The sequence below is a fragment of the Engystomops pustulosus genome, chromosome 4 (genome assembly GCF_040894005.1).
Source record: "Engystomops pustulosus chromosome 4, aEngPut4.maternal, whole genome shotgun sequence".
Lineage (NCBI taxonomy): Eukaryota > Metazoa > Chordata > Amphibia > Anura > Leptodactylidae > Engystomops > Engystomops pustulosus.
Genome location: NC_092414.1, coordinates 38,464,557 through 38,473,966, shown reverse-complemented (window position 1 = coordinate 38,473,966; position 9,410 = coordinate 38,464,557).

Sequence of the window (9,410 nt, the reverse complement as noted above, 5' to 3'; positions counted from 1 at the left end):
TTTTTTTCCAATTGTGCCATAAGAATTTCTTGATGCCTGTATTTAAGAAGTTTAAAAAAATATATCCATATTGGAAGTTGCTGGACATTTGTTTTTCATTGTCAAGTCTGTTCATGCCGTCCTGAGGAGGGGGTTGAGTGGAGAGCTGTTTTTTGTCACTTGGAAGTTGTTTTTCCAATACCAATGAATTTGTATCCCCTCCATAGTTTTGTACCATAAACCAGCAAGCTTAGGAAACATGCACCAGACACATTTGCTCCCTCCTATGACAGGATGTTTTCCATGTATCAGTTGTAAAGAATGTGCCCTCACGCACAAGGGTAAGACATTCCATTTTTACATGTGACTCTATATTTGTTGTCTACCTTTAGCAATGCCCTTGTAGGTTATGTCTGATTGAATAAGTAAAGGTGCACAGTCCCTATGAAATGAAATTATTTTTCCGTACCCAAACATTTTACAGAAATAGGTCATACAAAGCAGGAACTTAAATTCCAGATTATAGATCTCATCCCAATCCTATTAAAATTTAAAAACTTTCTTTCAAGGTTAAACACCTTCAAGTTTTGTTTTTAAAGTCTCAATAATCACCCGTTTAGTTATTGTCTTTTTTAAAGGGAACCTGTTACCAGGAGACCCATTTTTAGCACTCCCCTAGTCCCCACAGAGCATAGTACATACACTGGCAAAGTGTTTTTGTATTAAAAATTGGTTTTACAGAAAAAAAGATGTTATATTGTACCTTTCATTAGCATCTGCTGTGTGACTAGGCAGTTGCCAATTGGGAGGGGCTGGAAAGGAGCAGCTCCCCCCACCCTTGGGAAACATGTGACCTTTTCAAATATATGAATAACTTCCAACACTCGGGATTGGCTGTAGAGGAGCAGGGGGCGTCGCTAAGCCAAGCTGTTCCCCAAGGGTGGGGGGGGGGACTGCTCCTTTCCAGACCCTCCCAAAAGGCAACTGCCTAGTCACAGCAGATGCTAATGAAAGGTACAATATAACATATCTTTTTTTCTGTAAAACCAATTTTTAATACAAAAAACACTTTGGCAGTGTTTGTACTATGCTCTATGGGGACTGGGGGAGTGCTAAAAATGGATCTCCTGGTGACAGGTTCCCTTTAAGTGACTAAATTACCTAATTTATTCTTTAATGTATGTAAATATAAAGATTTGGGGACTGGTGACCATCAGGGGACATAGTAACACCAGGGACAAGTGGCATAGTAACACCAATGCGGGTGACTAGTGGCAATGAGGCATAACACCTAATACAGGTGTTGTGTCACTCGAGCAGCTTTTCTATTTACAGGTCCAAGTCTCTTTTTACCAGCACACTCCGATGACCTTTGTTAGACCACTGTGGAGATTTAATATTAAGAAACTAACCAAATGTTGTACCGCATTCCCCTAGTTAACCAACTCGTGACCAAGCTAATTTGCACCTTGATGACCAAGGCTTATTTTTAAAAACCAGTATGTGTCACTTTATCCAGTTATAATTTAAGAATGCTTTAACTTCAGTGTTTGAGACATTTTTTACTTCAAATTTAGTTGGAAATTATGATTGATATATTTAGCATTGATTTATGAAAAACTGGTGAATTTGTGGTATTGTGGAAAATTTGCCATTTTCAAACTTCAAAATGTTCTGCTTTTCAAACTAATAATTTTATTACCCAAATGAGTTACTAACTAACATTTACCATATCTTGGCTTTGTGTTGGCATCAGTTTAGAAGTGTTTGTTTATTTTATTATGACGCTAGAAAGATCACAAATTGAACAGTATTCTCTCAAATTTTCAAGAAAATTTTAGAATCAATTATATTAAGGATCATTTCATTTTTATAGGGATTTTGTAAGTTCTGTTAATAGAAACCCACCACATATCACTTGGAATGATTTGGAATTCACTAATACTTAGTATGTTCATTTAGCCAAAAAAATATACCCATATAAAATGAATAAAAGTAGAAAATGCATATACGAATATATTGTCCAAGTTAGAAGATACTCCATATGTGGATGTAACCTGCTGTCTGGATACATGCAGGGTCTGGAAGGGAAGGAGCCATTGAGCTTTTGTAAGGCAGAATAGTCTTCAGGCCATGACGTGTTTGTAGGGCCACTAATGACCGATAGTGACCACCCATACGGATCTCTCTAAGGGGTTACTATGGCCAGTCATATATATATATATATATATATATATATATGCCAAATACAGCTTGTTTGTTTATATCGAACTCTTCTGGCAGGTTATTATCTTCTGGTGGCTAAATTAGGGTTAAAGTTATAGCATGATTAGGGTTAGTTATGTATAAATGTATCCTGTATACTATTATGATATATTCATTTTTGAATACAAATTGTTACACCTTGTATCACCAGACACTATAATCATCAATTTGTATATTGCTCTATGTCTTGTATGTTTTCACTACTAGAAGGGGTTAACTAACATCCCCCACCCACTTCCTTTATAAACAAAGGTTGCACAGAAAAACTGAAACATATATAGCTGCATGTTTGTTTTACCTGAATTTTGAGTGCAGTGATAGAGATGGTGTTTATTTTATTCAATTGTTTAAGTAAATTAGAAAATGGTGTGTTTTTGCATTTAGTTTTACTTCTCCCAGAGGACTTATATGTGCAATTCTTTTAATACATACCGTAAATCAAAATTCTGATGTAAAAACTACAAAAGTGCTTAAGGAATGATACCTTTGTTGGCTAACCAGAAAAATTATATTTGTTGCACACAGACCCCTTCTTTAGGCATAGATACAAAGTCCACACGATTTGGAGTAGGTAGGCAATGGAGGACAGAAGTAATGATATGACTTTGCTTTTCAGTTAACATTTTGAAAGAGTAAGATTGATGAGTAGTAATTTTAGTTAGAAAAGTAATTACAGAAAGTGTCCCTTTTGTTCCCTCATGGTTCAATTATGGTATAATTGGGAAGGAGTACTTTTTGGATCCTGCAACAAATAGATAAGTGCATCTACATTTTTATTTCCTGATATTCATTGTGTGTTTTTTATTGCAACCAAGTAGATCTAAAGGTATTTTACTTGCATAATCTGTATATTGTGTGGGGGGTATAGGGAGGCATCCACCTTGCTTATCTAGACAGTATAGTCACAGGAGCTGCCTAATTAATAGTGGGGTGTGGCTATCTAATTAGCAGCCTTTATATACTTCTGTGGTCAGTTTGTTTGGTGGTTTGCAGCCAGATCTTGTGCAGTGAGCTCTGCAGATTTTTGTGGCCGATAACTTTAAAAAAAAAGCATTAGCAAAGCGAGTGTATGAGCTTGGCAGCGAGTGTGCACTGATCCCAAGTGTGTGCAGTGTCATAAGTGTGACTTAGGTTTAAGGGACTTAAGTTTGAGGGGCTTTAGCAGGTAACTTCTGTGTTTTGTGTTACTTTGACTGTAAATTCTTCTTTCTGTGCATATTTATATTGTAATCCCCATTAGAATAATGGACTCCATAAGTGGCATTGCTACACGGTGTACATCCTGTGCCATGTATGCTTTCCTTGAACAGCCGTTCGAGGGGGAATACTGCTGTGTGGGGTGTGTGAAAATTGCTCATCTGGAAGCCCAGATTCTGGATCTAAATGAGCAAGTTTCAAGGCTGCGGGCAATTGATAATATGGAACGAAGTTTGCTGCTCCTGGAGCACAAACTCTCTGGGGGAGATGGTTGTGGGGAGGTGCAGAGTGAGGGGGCAGCTAGTTGGGTAACATGTAGAAGGTGGGGTAGAGGGAAGAGTTGTAGAGAGTCTAGTCCTGATCTGGTGCACCCCAATAAGTTTGCCAGGCTGGTGGATGAGGGGGATATCAGCTCTGGGGTAGCAATGCTGCAGAAAGACGTGGCCGCTAGCAACCAGGGGAATGTCTGCTCCAGTAAGAAGGGTAATGGGAGCACAGGCAAGGTCAGACAGGTGCTGGTAGTGGGAGATTCCATTGTTAGGGGAACACACAGGGCAATCTGTCACAAAGACCGTGCATACCGAACAGTGTGTTGTTTGCCGGGTGCTCGGGTTCGGCATGTTGCGGATCGGGTTGACGGATTACTGGGAGGGGCTGGTGAGGAACCAGCGGTCATGGTCCACATTGGCACTAATGACAAAGTAACAGGTAGGTGGAAGGTCCTTAAAAATGATTTCAGAGATTTAGGCCATAAGCTCAGGGCAAGGACCTCAAAGGTAATTTTCTCCAAAATACTGCCTGTACCACGTGCCACACCAGAAAGGCAGCGGGAGATCAAGGAGGTAAATAAGTGGCTCAAAAGTTGGTGTAGGAAGGAGGGTTTTGGGTTCATGGAGAACTGGGCTGACTTTTCTGTCGGCTACAGACTCTACAGTAGGAATGGGCTGCACCTTAATGGGGAGGGTGCCGCTGTTTTAGGGGAAAAAATGGCTAGAAGGTTGGAGGAGTGTTTAAACTAGAGACCTGGGGGGAGGGCAATTACACTTGTACAGGGCAAATAGACGGTGTACATAGAGAGCTGGGAAGAGTCATAGTCCATGGGGGAGGAAGGGGGGCTGGAATGAGATTGGGGAATAAGGACAAAAGGAATAGGGACAGGGAAAACCATATAAAGTGTATGTACACAAATGCCAGAAGCCTCACAAACAAAATGGAGGAACTGGAACTCTTGATGTTGGAACGGAAATATGATATAGTGGGTATCAGCGAGACATGGCTGGACAGTAGCTATGACTGGGCTGTTACTATAGATGGTTATAGTCTTTTTAGAAAGGATCGTATAAATAAAAAAGGGGGAGGGGTTTGTTTATATGTGAATTCTTGCCTCAAGCCCGTCCTGCGAGATGACATCAGTAACGCAAATGTGGAGTCCCTATGGGTGGAGATAAGAGGAGGGAAAAAGAATAATAAAATATTACTAGGGGTTTGTTATGAGGCTCCAAATATAATGGAGGCAGCAGAGGAAATGCTGATAAGTGAAATGGATGCGGCTTCAAAGCATGGTGAAGTACTTATCATGGGGGACTTCAATTACCCAGATATGGGGGGCAGAAACCTGCAGGTCCTTCAAAGGTAGCAGGTTCTTGTCAACAACAAAAGACAATTACCTGTCGCAACTAGTCCTGGAGCCAACAAGAGGGGGGGCACTGCTGGACCTTATCCTTACCAACAGACCTGATAGGATATCAAAACTACAGGTTGGGGGGAACCTGGGGAATAGTGATCATAATATCATTGATTTTGTATTACGCTTTACTAAGAGCGTTAGTGAAGGGGCAACCAACACTCTAAACCTAAGGAGGGCAAATTTTCATCAACTAAGGGAAGACCTTAAAGGCATAGACTGGGATAATGCTCTCAAGGACAAAAGCCCCCCCAAAAAATGGGACTTTTTCTCATATATTCTGAAAAAGTCCTGTGAGAAACACATTCCTTATGGGAAAAAGCATAAAAGGAACAAGAAAAACCCTATGTGGCTAACTAGTCTTGTAAGGAAAGCAATAAGCGAGAAAGATAAAGCGTTTAAGGTGCTAAAACGTGAAGGTAGTGATGAGGCATTACAGGATTATAGAGAGAAAAATAAATCCTGTAAAAAGCAGATAAAGGCCGCAAAAATAGAGACTGAGAGAAATATTGCCAGGGAGAGCAAAAATAATCCCAAATTATTTTTCAAGTATATAAATGATAAGAAACTAAAAACAGAGAGTGTGGGTCCCCTTAGAAATAACATGGGGGTCATGGTGGAAGGAGATGAGGAAAGGGCCAATCTACTGAATGTCGCCTTCTCAACTGTCTTTACCCAGGAAAATCCCCTGGTGGAAGACACAATGAGGAATAATGTTAATTCTTTTTATAATGTCAACAGTTTAACCCAGGAAGAGGTACGGCGCCGCCTCGCAACCACTAAGATAGATAAATCACCGGGGGGCAGATGGCATACACCCCCGGGTTCTGCATGAATTATGTACCGTGATAGACAGACCGTTATTTTTAATATTTGAAGATTCACTGAGGACTGGTTATGTTCCACAGGAATGGCGCATAGCAAATGTGGTACCAATATACAAAAAAGGATCAAATAGCGATCCTGGAAACTACAGACCCGTAAGTCTAACTGCTGTGGTGGGGAAAATATTTGAGGGGTTTATTAGAGATGCTATCCTGGAGTATCTCACTGTGCACAACCTTATAACCCAGCGTCAGCATGGGTTTATGAGAGATCGGTCCTGTCAGACTAATCTGATTGGTTTCTACGAGGAGGTAAGTTCAAGACTGGATCTGGGGGACGCTGTGGATGTTGTATATCTGGACTTCTCAAAGGCATTTGACACCGTGCCACATAAAAGGTTGGTATATAAAATGAGACTGCTGGGAATAGGAGAAAATCTGTGTATCTGGGTAAGTAATTGGCTTAGTGATAGAAAACAGAGGGTGGTCATTAATGGCACATTCTCAGATTGGGTTGATGTTACCAGTGGAGTGCCACTGGGGTCAGTATTGGGGCCACTTCTTTTTAATATTTTTATTAATGACCTTGTAGTGGGTTTACACAGTCAAGTTTCAATATTTGCAGATGATACTAAGCTGTGTAAAGTAATAAATACTGAGGTCGATAGTTTAGCATTACAGAGGGATTTGTGGAAGCTTGAGGGATGGGCAGAGAAATGGTTGATGAGGTTTAATGTAGATAAATGTAAAGTTATGCACTTGGGCCATGGAAACAAAAAGTATAATTATGTTCTAAACGGTCAATTACTTAGTAAAACTGAAGCTGAAAAGGACTTGGGCGTATTGGTGGATGGTAAACTTAATTTTAGTGACCAGAGCCAGGCGGCTGCTGCTAAAGCAAATAAAATAATGGGATGTATCAAGAGAGGAATAGATTCTCATTATAAAGACATAGTTTTGCCCTTATACAAATCCCTGGTCAGACCACACATGGAATATTGTGTACAGTTTTGGGCACCAGTGTATAAAAAGGATATAATAGAGCTGGAACGGGTGCAGAGGAGAGCAACCAGGATTATTAGGGGAATGGGGGGATTAGAATACACTGACAGGTTACAAAATTTGGGATTATTCAGTTTAGAAAAAAGACGACTGAGGGGAGACCTCATTACAATGTACAAATACCTGAACGGACAGTACAAGGATCTCTCCAAAGATCTTTTTATACCTAGGCCTGTGACCAGGACAAGGGGGCATCCTCTACGCCTAGAGGAGAGGCGATTTTACCATCACCATAGACAAAGGTTCTTTACTGTAAGAGCAGTGAGACTGTGGAACTCTCTGCCGCAGGAGGTTGTTATGGCGGACTCTATGTACATGTTCAAGAGAGGCCTGGATGACTTTCTGGAGAGAAAAAATATCACGGGTTATGGGGATAAAACATATATTTAATTCTTGAAGGTTGGACTTGATGGACTTGCGTCTCCTTCCAGCCTTATTTACTATGATACTATGAATTCAGTTTGTGCACTTATAGATGCACTTTAAAAAATGCACTGGTTAAGACCACTGTCGGGTATGACCTGTAGCCTGCAATTTATACACAGTAGAAGAATAGGTTAAAACTAACAGATGGAGAGACCGAGAAAGGAGATGCAGTGAAAAACAGTACTGCTAGGGATGCTGGGACTTTTGGTGCCAAATTTAGTAGACATGCTAACAAACATGAAAGATGCAGAGAAAAGCAAAATTATGATAAATACCACTTCTTCAAGTTAGATTTATTGATAGATCTATAACAAATATTTTTGGAAGATTTCTGATCCTGATTCCTATACACTCTTAATTGGTTCATGACTCAAAAGGGTTGATTGTTAAAATTGTTCAGATGTTCAGACAGGTAACATTGCACTGGAAAGTCAAGATGTCATTAAACAGCTCGCTATTGCAGTAGCAGACACATTATGGCCCCTTTCATTATATTTTGTCACTTTTTCTTGTCAGTTAGACTTCTTCGCGAAATAAGGGAAAGAAATAGCATCTATAAATTGATCCGTCATTTCATGTGGCTCAGCACTAAGTGATTGAGCTTTCATAACAGAATATAAGTGATGATGAAAAAGCCAAATTCTGAAAAGTAAAGACCTTTTACCCTTTTAAAACCATTGCAATGGCTAAACCAGGGACAATGATTACCAGCAATAGCACAATCTTTCATAGTTTTTATTCAAAAAGTTTTGTTATTATTTGAAAAAGTAAATATTTAAATGAAGGGTATTTTTGGCATAAGACGCACATCAAGTGTGATCATTTTTTACCAGATAGAGTGTGATAAAAATGATCTCACTGTCATAAAGTAAAGGTATTTGCCTTCAGTCTTTTGTATTCATTTTATAGTTAATGCTTGAACCTGAGGAGCAGGATGCTTGAGCTGTTTCATTTCTTACTACTTACGTCTCAGCTCTCTCTGACACTGCTTACCCTGCTGAGGGGGAAGCACTTGAAGGTGACTGTGACTATGACAAAGACTTGAGTACCAACATCATTGTCTAATCTCCATTATGGATAAAGAGAACCTGACGGATCTGAAGAGTAAGGTGAAAAAAACTGATTGTATTAGTTACACACATTACATAGATAAACTATATTATACATTTATTTATCTGTAAAATGATTTGCAAGCAAATGTTATTGACAGCTCATTCTGCCAGTTAGAATAAGAAACTTTTTCTGATGTTAATATGGTTAATAAGTCTATAAGCACTTAATTCAGAGAACTAAAGAACTAAGATAATAATTAATAATTATTTTTTATATAAATTAATTGCATGTTTTTGTTACAAATAACATTTGCATCAACAACATTGCCACAATAATATATATGTGTATATATATATATATATATATATATATATATATATAAAAGAAAATTCTTCAGCACAGTCCTCAGCAACAAAGTGTTACGGGTGCTATCCTTCTACTCACACCAGTCGATTTGATATCCAGAAAAATGAAACACGGCAGCACTCCAAACTGCGTCGCATGCGCAAAGCCAACTATGACTCCATCTTGGATAAGGATTTCCTTCAATGTCGTTTAATGAAAAAAATCAACATCTAGCTATTTTCTTGCGCATACGTGAACCTCATCTACGCATCTGAAGACGCCAAATTAGATAAGGGAATGGAACTGATGGCAAAAGCTATGTAGATCATTTTACTGACATGCGCAGTGATGTTTGTGAGATGCGATTAGCGTCGGATGTGTTTTGTTTCTTAGCGAGGAGGAGTCTACCACATAGGTGTACGATACACTTATTAATAGTAAGATATAACTTTTTGTATAAATGGTCACTTGATCACAACTATATATGCTCATCACATGTTGTTATGTGAATGTATTATCAATGGATTGTGAAAAATTGAATCATTGATATATTATATATACCATGTATGTTATAT